Consider the following 12499-nt stretch of genomic DNA (forward strand, 5'->3'; position numbering starts at 1 on the left):
CGGCCGCACGACCAGCTGACGTCGGCTTACTGAGCTTATCCTTGTTTTTCATTATGTTCAACGCCCTATTTAAAGGGATGTCGAAAGGGGAGCTCTGAGATGACCCCGCGCTACTGCTTTCAGTGTCCTGCGGAAGGAACATGAACCATCTAGAAATTTGGCTTCATTAATTAGAATGCAACCATATGGAGCTAATTACGCGGGGGTGTATTCCTTACCAGAACACGCTCAAGCGCCTTGGTCTTCGGATCCGTGGTAAGCTCCTTGGTTACCGGGTCAATCTTGTACCGGGCCCTGACATAGTTCCTGGTCTGCTTGTCACGGTATTTCTCGAAGAGGGGCGGTAGGCCTTGCTCGGCACGCTCTGCGTCCTCCTTGTCCCATATAGGTTCTGCCACTCTATAACTGCCGGGACCGAGTTTGTGGACCCCTAAGTTCAAGTCCCGCATCTCTTTCCCCCACTAACTTGATTCCGCAGATGCGTTGCTCTCGCACTTGATCTTGAACTCCCGGTAGTCATCTTCGCTGATCAAAGGATTTTTCTCCTTGATCTTCTCATAACTATCACCTTTTTCAATCATGCTCTTCACCGAGGCTCTCGAAGTAGCCAGAGCCGTGCTCATCTTCGTGAGGGCGGCACTGTTCACTTTATTCCCTGAGAGGCGTGTGTTTGCGAAGTCACCGGGGAACTTGTATCATTCGTGCAGCTTCATGAAGAGGAGGTTGCGCAAATTCCCTCGGTCACGATGCCTTAGGTACTTCCGTTGCCTCTTCGGTTGGCTGCCATCTGTGCATGCGCCGCCATCATCAGTGGTGGCATCCTCGGCGACACCATCAGTGGTGTCATCCCCGACGCCACTAGGGGTTGTGTAGTCGGGATCGGTGTCTTCCAATGCGTCCTCATAGCGGTGAGGTTCTTCCTCCATCTCCTGGGATAGCTCCCAGAATGCCTTACCCGAACCGCCGACCTCATCGTTGTGGGCCATGTTTCGCTCTAATAGGAAAAAAATTGGTCAAAAAGTTGGTTATTGTCAAGGAACAAGATCATGGTCTCATCATTTAGGGTTTGTCGACACCGAGGCATCCTAAATGCTAAGCTTTTATCATTTAGGGTTTGTCGACGCCGAGGCACCCTAAAGGCCTAAGTTTTCATCATTTAGGTTTTTATCGACACCAAGGCACCCTAAAAGCCAAGGTTTTATCATTTAGGGTTTGTCGAGGCTGAGGCCCATGCATAACACAAGAGGTAGTTGATCCTACTTAATTAAGTACTAAGATACGCCGGCCCATTCATTAGTCGCAAGTACCCCATATGTCCTATTTTTAGCAAAGTCATGCTAAAATTCAAGGAAAATTTCAGCATGACCTTTGCTGAAAATAGGACATATGGAGTACCCGAATTTGCCGGAACAGAAGTTAATAGACATTCTGGCAAACTCAAGGGCCTCTCGGGATACCGCAAAATCATCACGACACGATGGTCGGAGACAAAACCCAGCAAACTAGCACCACAATGTGCCTCTACTTTCATATGAAGGTGTTGCAACAACGAAAATACTTTATCACATTATAAGTCCTCACACCATCAACTATGACAAAATCTGAGAGTATAAGTCTGGTTACATTCACCCAAGTCCAAACATAAAATTCTATCCAACATAGTACAGTCCAACACACCAGCACTTTTAGGTTTCCTCATTCCTCAAGACAGAATAAGTAGAGAGTATCCTAAACTGAGTAAACATGAGTATCCAGAATAGTTATTTGCTTAATCTCAAGTTTGACATATACGATAGTGATAGATGTAAGAAGCAGAATAATGCCAAAGCCACAACCTCAAATCTGGAACAAAAACACAAATTACACCTATAGATTTAGGTACCTCTATGGTAGTAACATGCCAGCTTGGCCATGCTCTGCCTAGAGCTACTGCAGCACTATGAACCCCTCAAACGGTATACTAGGAGCACCCAGCGACCATATAAACATCTAAATTTATATATACTGAGCATTCATGGCAGTTCTAGCAACAACATCAAAATCAAGGAGAGATAGGTCAGATTACACAAATAGGTTCCATATTCTGAGAAAAGAATAAGTGATAAAATGTATAGCCGGAGCTGGCCCAAATTCCTAAAGTTGCAGCAGCTTGTAAAACTACACTTTGAAGTTGAAGCTTTTAAGAAGAAAAAAGCCCAGCCGGATAACTGTAAGGTAATGACTACTCATACTGATGGTCAGAATAACTGATCCACTCTCCAAGAAGATGGCAGATAATGATTTCCTCCTTAAATGCAACTAAGCATTAAAACATGGATTTAGCTCTACTGATATGCAAATGGGCAATATAATTATTCCACTACAAGAATAGGAACTTGCATTTCATAATCTTGGCAACAAGTACTAGTACTGGATTTATTGCAAACCCATAAGCATATATGGCATGAACTGCAAATCCATGATACTGCATGGTGAAGCTCAGATAGCATCAGCAATTCAACATTCCACTATTAAGTTCCTAATCCCCGAGGGGATCACGGCCACGGGGGGCGGCAACCAGGAGCTGGGGCACAGTGGTGCGACAGTCTACGGCGACGAAATCAAAGGGGGGGAGGGGAACAGGTGCAGCTCACCGAGAGGAAGACGATGGCGAGCTCGTGCGGGGCCGGGGTTGACGAGGTGACGCGGATCGACGGTGAGGCCGCGGTGGCCGGAGGTGGAAGAAGACCTCGATCTGCATGATGCAGAGTCGTCGAGCTCGAACGGGTGGCCGTAGATCATGTAGAAGACCACTGCAGATCTCCTGGACTCCTTGGTGGGGTGCGGGGACGACGGTGGTCGCGGAGACGATGCTGTGACGGCGACGACCTAGTCAAGTGAAGCAGTGCGAGGGGAGGGGAAGTGGGGAGGTGCTAGGGTTTGCACAGGGGTCTGGCTCGGCCTTATCCAACAGGGGAGCCGGAGCGGGTGTGGAGCGGGCGCGGGGATCGTCGGAGCGGGTGTGGCGAGGGAGGGAAGGGGATCTAGCGAGGGAGAGTGAAGGGGGATCGGGCGAAGGGGTATCCAGCTAGAGGGGGTAATGTTAGTAATGGCGCACCATCTAGGGGTGCGCCATAAAAACACTGATAGCAATGGCGCACCATCCTGTGGTGCGCCATTAGTAACTCTTTTTTCTGATAGCAATGGCGCACCCTCCTCTGGTGCGCCATTAGTAACTTTTTTTCATTATTTTTGTTGTATCTAATATATTTTTTTTATCAAATTCATTATTTTCATGAGGACTAGAACAGAAGATATCATCAAATTTCTTTTTTGAAAATATCATCAAATTTGTTTTTTTATTTTTAATTGAAAATATCATCAAATTTTTTTGGATTTTTAGTTGCATTCATTTGTGAATTGGTAGGAAACTGCCAGTAGCCCTTGACTTTGACTTGAAGAATTGAATCCGCCTTCTTCTTCTTATTCTTCTGAAAGTAAAACATTTATGAATATGAAAAAATATCATCAAATTTGAAGAATATTCATGAATTCAAAAAGTGCCCATGAAATTTAAAAATATTCATGAGTTCAAAAAATATTAACAAATTCAATATTCATGACGACTAGAACAGAAGAAATATAATTTCAAAATGTCAAAATACAATCGAGAAATGAAGACCACGATTTAAATATAATCGATCTTAGCTAGCTATCTTTTCACAATCTTCTTGCCCTTCTTTTTCGCAAATGGAGTTCTTCTGTTGAACGGACGTCCTTTAGGTAGGGTGGTCCTGCTTCTTCTTGTGGTGTATGGCACTTCATCGTCGTCTTCATGTTCCATCTTCAGGTCGCCGTACTTGTCGAAGTCTTGCTCATTGGCGACTCCATCCATTCCGATGATCTTCCTTTTGCCTCTCCTCACAACAACACGACTGGGCTTTGACGGGTCGGTAATGAAGAAGCATTGGTCCACTTGGGAAGCCAGTACCCATGGCTCATTTTTCGCGGTGACGTTTGCGCCCGCGGTCTTGGATTTGGCTTCGGGTATAACCATGATGGTGAAATACCGGTCTTCTTTTATGACGCTCTTGGCCCATCTGACACGGAACATCGGGACCTTCTCTCCAGCGTAGCTCAGCTCCCAGATCTCCTCGATCCTTCTGTAGTATCTGTCCTTGTCATTACCGGTGTAGGATTCTATCATTACCCCAGAGTTCTGATAACCATCGCTCTTCATGTCCTTGTCCTCGGTGTAGAATGTGTAGCCGTTGATATCGTACGCCTCATAGGTCATCAGGTTGTGCTTGGCGCCCTGTGACAAGGCGAATATGAGTTTTTCTTCCGCGGAAGAATCCTCATGTAAAAGGTACGACAGAAGCTTCTCCTTAAACCAACGCGTGAAACATGAGTTGTGCTCTTTGATTATATCTCCGTCCGTCCTCTGTTGGCCTCGATCATTGTACGTCTTCTCAATAAAGGTTTTGTGCTCTACCACCCAAGGATTGACCACGTCAATGTTGTAGCACGACTAGGTTTGCTCTTTCAAAGTCGGCAAGTCGACCCTCGAAGTCGGCATGCATTTTGCGGCGACCCTCGCGGTGACCTCATCCAGCGAGCCTTCCGAGGTGCCTGTTGACAGGCAGACCAACAGGGTTCTTGATGCCTAGATAATTCGTGCAGTAGGAGATGCACTCTTCGGTCAGAAAGCCCCTGGCTATGCTTCCCTCTGGACGTGACATATTGCGAACGTATCCTTTGATGACACCATTCATCCTTTCGAATGGCATCATGCTGTGCAGGAACGTCGGCCCGAGTTGGATGATATCCTCCACGATATGGACCAGCAGATGCACCAAAACATCGAAGAATGCCGGCGGAAAGTACATCTCAAGCTCGCATAGTATAACCACGATCTCTTCCTGTAGCCTTCTGAGATGCCTCACGCCAACCGACTTCCGAGAGATGACGTCGAAAAAGTTGTATAGGCCAAATAGCGTTTCACGGACGTGCGCGTCCATGATCCCATGGATTGCAACTGGAAGTATCTGCGTCATCAGCATGTGACGGTCATGAGACTTCATCCCGCTGAACTTCTGCTTCGCTGAGTCTAGGTATCTGCTTATCTTCCCCGCGTAACCGTAAGGAAGTTTTACTCCTACGAGGCAGGTGAAAAACTGCTCGATCTCCTCCTGACTTAGAGTGAAGCACGCGGGAGGGTAGTCATTTCCGGTCTTCTTGTCCTTTTTGCCTTTGCGACGACTTTCTGTGTACTGCTTCGCCTCATCATCATTAGCATGAAGCTCCTCCCTGATGCCCATTGATTTCACGTCTGCCCTTGCTTTCGGCCCATCTTTGGTCCTCTCTGGCATGTTGAGCAGGGTACCAAGCAGACTCTCGCACACGTTCTTCGTGATATGCATGACATCAAGGTTGTGAGGCACACGGTGGATCTTCCAGTACGGCAAGTTACAGAAAACAGACCTCGTTTTCCATACCTTCAGCAGCGGCTCTGGCACCTTTCGCTTCTTTCCCGGCTCTGGCGCCTTTTGCTTCTTTCCCAGCAGTGGGCAATCTTTCCAATTTTTCAACAGCTCGTCTATTTCCTCACCGCTCCTCGTACGCGGGCGTCTTCGGGGTTCGGTTTCACCATCGAGCAGATCCTTGCGTTTTCTCCATGGGTCATCGTCGCGAAGCCACCTTCGATGTCCCATGAACACGGTTTTCGAAGACCCGGGATCTCTATCTAGCTGGCGATACGTTGTGTCATCCATGCACCTAACGCATCCAGAAAATCTATGGACCACCTACCCCGCGAGATATCCGTAACCGAGATAGTCGTGCACCATCGTGAGCAATGCGGCTCTCATAGGGAAATATTATTTCTCTGCGGCGTCCCACGTATTGGCTGGCGTTTTCCACAGTGTGTCTAGCTTCTCTTTCAACAGCCCCAGATACAGATTGATGTCGTTCCCTGGTTGTTTCGGCCCTTCAATTAGCATACTCATGTGAATGTACTTCCGCTTCATGCACAACCAGGGGGGAAGGTTGTACATCCACACAAACATAGGTCAGGTGCTATGTGTGCTTCTCTGGCTGCCAAACGGATTGACTCCATCGGTGCTCGCGCCCAGCACGATGTTCCTTGGATCGTACTCAAATTCTGGGTGTTCGAAGTTCAACGCTTGCCACTAGCTCGCATCCTTAGGGTGACTCAGCATCTTGTCTTTTTTATTTATCTCCGAATCATTTCCATCATCTTCTCGCTTCTTCTCCTCCCTATCCGCGTGCCAACGCAGGAGCTTTGCTAGCTTAGGGTCCGCGAAATACCGCTGCAGACGAGGAGTGATCGGAAAGTACCACACCACTTTTCGAGGAGCTTTCTTCCTCTTCTTGTATCGAGTGACGCCGCACACCGGACATATGGTAGACTTCGCGTGCTCGTCCCGATAAATGATGCAATTGTTCATGCACACATGGTATTTCACATGCGGTAAATCCAGAGGACACACGACTTTCTTCGCCTCCTCGAAACTGGTCGGGCACTTGTTCCCCTTGGGAAGACGTTCGTGCCAGAATGACATGTTCTCGTCGAAGCACGTGTCGGTCATTTTGTGTTTTACCTTCATTTCCAGAGCCATGAGCGTTACTTTCAGGCGGGTATCCTCGGGCCTGCATCCTTCATACAATGGAGTAACCGCGTCTATCTCCAGTTGATCCAGCTTGGCTTTCTCTCCGGCGCCAGCTCTTGCGTTATCCGTCTGCTTGAGAAGCAGCTCTTGAATATAAGGGTCCTGCACCCAGCCCATCGATGGTCCATCGTCGTCTACTCCGGCATCTTCATCTTCATGATCATGCCCTTTGTCTTGATCTTCCTCATCATCATGTCCGGCATCACCGTCGTGATCATGTCCTGGAGATTCTTCGTCTTCTCGCCCGCCCTCGCCGCGGTGGTTGTCTTGCTGCCCTTCCTCATTTCTTGCCCGGCCCCCATGGATGACTTCATAGTCATCTTCATCACCTTGCCACCGATAGCCATCCATGAAACCACGCAAGAGCAGGTGCTCCCGCACCTGCCCGGAATCCGGGTCCGCAATAAGGCTCTTCAGCTTGCATCTTCGACACGACATCTTATCTCCGTCTCGTTCTTTTGAGGCATCTCGGCCATCGCGGAGCTCAAAAACCTATTCACGATGACTTCGGTCATCGTGCGGACCATGCTCGCCTGTGGGGTAGAGCAAAACGATATTTTAGAACCAAGAAAAAATTTGTCATGACTTTGCCTAAAAATAGGACCAAAAAGAATGCATAGTGCTAAATTCTCACCGAAACAGAAATGAATCAACATTCCGGCAAAATATTGGCAACTATCGCATTTCAAATACCGGTACCTGCAAACACAAACATATATGCAACACCACAAACATATGCAACACCACAAACATACGTAGATCTAGCTAGGCCATAAAAAGTGCATGTGCACGTTGTTGGAGGGAGAAAAAAGTAGATCTACAACATAAAGAAAGCTTTCCCCTTACTTACCTATCAAAAAAGGTAATTTAACCACTTAATTTGGGTGAATGTATGGTGCAAATGAGGTGAGGAGGAGGAGGCAGCCGAGACAAGCTTGGAGGAGGAGGACAGAATGAAGTGGGAAAAGTGAGTGTCGTAGGTGGCTGTCCAAAATATCTAGCTGGTCTCAGGTTACTAATGGCGTACCACCTACAAATGCGCCATTAGTAACCCTGGTTACTAATGGCGCACCTGCCAGGGGTGCACCATTACTACTTTTGCAAAAAAAAAAATCTCAATAGTGGCGCACCGTGGGTGTGGTGCGCCATTACTAGTAATGGCGCACTTCGCCCAGGTGCGCCATTACTACTTTTGGAAAAAATAAAAAAAATTGTCAGTAGTGGCGCACCGAGCATGTGGTGCGCCATTAATAGTTAAAACTATTAATGGCGCATTGTGCCCTGGTGCGCCATTAATAGTTTTGGAAAAATAAAAAAATAAAATTTGCTAGTAATGGCACACCTGAACTACTATATAGCAGTGGCGCACCACATGCATGGTGCACCATTAATGTCCATATCAACTATAGCCTTTCTCCTAGTAGTGAGGTACTTGCTCGCATAGTCACGGTGCTCTTTGCAAACTGCCAAGAAGCTCTCATGCATATAGAACGGGTCCGCGACGCAGATATATTTGATATTCTAAACCCTGATGAAGTAGTTCAGATACATCTCATACATGCGGATGAACTGGAAATCCAGCTTGGTCATGTGGAACATGTCGTAGATGTAGTCAAATCACAGGATGAACTTGTTCGCGGGCTATCTCTCGACGTACAACTTTCCAGGCGGCACCTGAGCCGCATAAAGCGGGTATCCTGGTTTTTCCGCGACCAGAAGGTTTTTCTCTCTGGCCAGCACATCTTCATGCAGTCTCCTTAGATCATTGTTCAGTAGGTGATGTAGCACTTCGGCAGGTAGGGTCGGCTCGCCGGTGACATGGAAGCGCTTCACACCTTGGACAGGTATTATGTCTACCACCCGGGGCTTCAGAGGCGGCTGGTTGCTTGAAGCAGCTTTGGCGCCTTTAATTAGGGCCTTTCTTGTTCGGTCTTCTCCTTTGCTTCTTGGCAGGTGGCGGTACTGAGCCCACCATACCTTTCCTAACCACCACCCAAGTGTCGTCGGGCTAATCAGTGGACGGGCCTCGGGGGGTTGCAGGGTACAGGCGGCATCTGGAGGCGTCTCCTGCAAGGATCGCTTGAAGAGAGACCTTTTGCATTCCGCCTTAGGACGTTCCGGCTCCGGCAAATCAGGCAGCATCAAGTCATCATCTCCACGCTCATAGCCTGAGTCTTCGTCGTCCTGAGCCATCAATCCTCCATCATCATAGGCTCTCCCTCGCGTCGTCCGCTATCACTCGTCATGACAGGTGCAGGTAATGTGGTAGGTGGGGTGGTGTTCATACCTTCTTGAGAAGGCGGCGTTGGCGTGATACTGGGCGCCTCGAGACGAAGAAGAGACGTCGGCCAAGGCAAGAACCGGCTCTTGCATGCGCCAATCATCTTAGGGGTCTCGTCGTCATCGACTGGTACCGGAGGAGGCAATTTCTCGAAGCCCGCAAAGATATTTGGTCGGAATGTTGATTCATTCCCCTTCCGGGAAATCCCGAGTACTCCATATGTCCTAGTTTCTAGCACAAGTCATGCAGAAAATCATGGAAATTTTTGGCATGACCTTTGCTAAAAAGTGGACATATGGAGCGCCTAAAATTTGCCGGAACGGAAATGAATCAACATTTCGGGAAAACATAGGCCACTCGGATATTCTTCGACATTCAACCAACATTGGAAAACCAACATATAACATCAATGACATATATCATTTGCAAAATATATCATTCAAGCAAAAGCATACTTGTACTTAAAAATTTGCTAACTTGCTAAAAAACAAAAAAGTGCTCTCTCTCTCTCTCCGCTAAAAATTTGCTAACTTGCTACTACCCTAATTTGCTCACTTTGCTAACTTGCTAACTTGCTAAAAAAATTGCTAACTTTGCCCTAAAATTTGCTAAATTTTCCCTAAATTTGCTAAAATTGCCCTAAAATTTGCTAAAATTTGCCCTAAAATTTCCTAAAATTGCCCTAAAGTTTGCCCTAAAATTACTAGTTAGCTACTGTATTTTCCCTACCTAATTGAACCCTAAATTGAAAACCTATTTTCATTTCTAAAAAAAAAGAAAACCTAATAGACAGAGACAGTGGGAGGTGGGGAAGGGGGTCGGCAGTACCTAAGGAGGAGGAGAGGCCGGAGGGGACGAGGAGGAGGAGGAGGCCGGAGCGGACGAGGAGGAGGTCGGAGCGGCAGCAGCGCGAACGAGGAGGAGGTCGGAGCGGCGCGGACGAGGAGGAGGAGGAGGACGGCGTCGGGGCCGAGGGCGGGCAGGGGCTCGGGCTGGCGTCAGGGTCCAGGTGGAGGGGCGACGACCGGCGGGCCGGGGCGACGACGGCAGCGAGGGCGGCGAGGTCGCGAGGGCGTCAACGGCGGGCGCAAGGGCGAGGTGCATATGGGGGAAAAGGACTTGGTGAAAGTTTGAGCCCGTGCGGCAGGGGTTAACTCACAGTAGCGGTAGCGCTTGTTTGTAAACAAGCGCTATAGCTAACTCAGCTATAGCGCTTGTTTACAAACCAACGCTACCGCTATCTTTTCCAATTTTTATTTTTTAAATTCTAAAATACTTAGCTATAGCGCTTGTTTAGAAACCAGCATTACCGCTATCTTTTCCAATTTTTATTTCTTAAATTCTAAAATACTTAGCTATAGCGCTGGTCCACAGACAAGCGTTACTGCTATTTTTCTTTTTTATTTATTATTTTTCTTTTCTAGTTTTTAGTTTTCTTTTCTTTTATTATTTTCCTTTTGTTTTTTTATTTATTATTTTCCTTTTCTTTTCTGTTTACTTTTTTTCCTTTTGTATTGCTTTCTCCCTTTTGTTTTAGTTTTTTCTGTTTTTCTCCCGACGACGGCGTCTCTCTCTCCCCCACTGCGAATATCATCGGAACCATGCATGTGGTGGTAACATATCAGTTGACCGATAACGATTACTTAAGTGCGTACACAAAATAGATGCATATATATAAATGTAGGTTTCTGATCAGCTGCGTCGACGACGTTTCACATTGAGCTTCTTCCCCTTCTTGTTCGTTGCCGAGTAATTGAGCCTCTCCTTGTGACTTTTCCGGAGCCATGGAGTACAATCTTTCATAGGTAATGTAGTATTGATTCTTCTTTTCATATATGCTTCATCGTCATTGTCATCTTCCCTCATCGGGTTGCCGTATTGGTCGTAGTCTTTCTCGTTGGCGACTCCATACATTCCGACGATGCTCCTTTTGGATCTCCTCACGACAACACGGCTGGGATTGGCCGAGTTGGTTATGAAGAAGCATTGTGTCACGTGCTTAGCGTGTACCCATGGCTCATTTTTAGCGATGACGTTAACGTTCACAGGAGTGTTCTTCGCGTCGGGTATAGACATGGTGGTGAAATACTTGTTTTCTCTTACGACGTCCTTGGCCCTTCTGACAGGAACATCGTCGCATCGTGCATTCCAGCATAGTCAAGCTCTCAGATCTCCTCGACCTTTTCGTAGAATCTTTCAATTGTGTCATTGGCGTTGGTCACGCATTTAATTGTCACCCCGGAGATCTGGTAATCACTGTCCATGTCTTTAGCCTCCGTGTAGAACGTGTACCTATTGATATCATAGGACTGATAGGTCGCGACCTTGGGCGCGGGGCCATGTGCTAAGGCGTGTAGGAGCAATCCGTCCGAACTGCCCTCTTCCGGGGGATTTTCAAGAACTTGATGTTTAAACCAGCGCAAGAAAGTGGCGTTGTGCTCTACAGTAACTTCGTCGTCCGTCTTGAGCATCCCCTTATCACGGTACTTATTTGCGATGGTTTCTTTGTGTTGTGCCACATAATCATCTATCACAATCCGAGTAGTCAACGTGCAATTCCCTTCGGCCGTTGTTGTGACCATCTCCTTCGAGATTTCTATCGTGCTTCTTGACGAGCAAACCAACAACAGGGTCTCCGACGCTTATATAATTCTCACAAAAGGAGACGTACTAAATAATTAGTGGGACTAATTTTGAGGAATTACAAACCATAATCCATCATATATTTCAGCCAGGCGTCAACGCCAACTCCAACCAAACCTATTCTATTAGTAAACTGACCAACATAAGTTGACCATGATAGGACTTTGGAATTTCACAGCGTGCAAAAGCTAATAAATAATCTCCGGTGCCACACAAACAGAAGCCTACCAGCGTGCAAAAGCTTGACCTGTAAGTCCGTGCTTACCGTGGTTCGGAGTGTTGGAAGTGACTTTCTCTGTCAATAAAGATCCACGTACACGGACTTCGGCCACCACCTCCATACCCTGTTTGGCACCAGTCACTAGCTCGAAGACACAAGCGCCATTGACCAAGAACTATTTGTTGACTGCGAGGTGTATCCACGAGGAAACATTTCGTAGCGTGCATGTTCTTGACTTTTGTAAGGATTTTATTTCTGACGTCTCCTATTCTCAATCTAACCTCCCATCTCTTTTTAAATTTCCTTGTTGCGTTTGCTAACAATTGATGTCTGAGAGCAAGTTGTTGACCTTGAAACTGGGAGAGAACACACTCAGTTGGTAGTCGTATTTAATTGATTCTTTCTTGAATTGTTTCGACCGAATATTTTTGTATGCGAGAAAGAGGAAGGTGGTTAAATAACTATTGAGCATGGCGAGAACGCATTCTATCAGTCGATATGTTAGAGATATATTTGGGATATTTGATAGTCTAGGATTTGTAATCCGTCTCCAACCTTATCTTTAGGAGAGGCGTCTTGCCCTCCAAGTCTTGTACTCAATATATACTCGTTCTCGAGGCTTAATAATACATTCATCATATTCCGCAACAATTCATCTCTCTCCCTTCTAACATGGTACCTATT

This window comes from Triticum urartu, chromosome 7A (genome assembly GCF_056163025.1).
Source record: "Triticum urartu cultivar PI428250 chromosome 7A, HENAU_Tu73, whole genome shotgun sequence".
In the NCBI taxonomy this organism is placed as follows: Eukaryota; Viridiplantae; Streptophyta; class Magnoliopsida; order Poales; family Poaceae; genus Triticum; species Triticum urartu.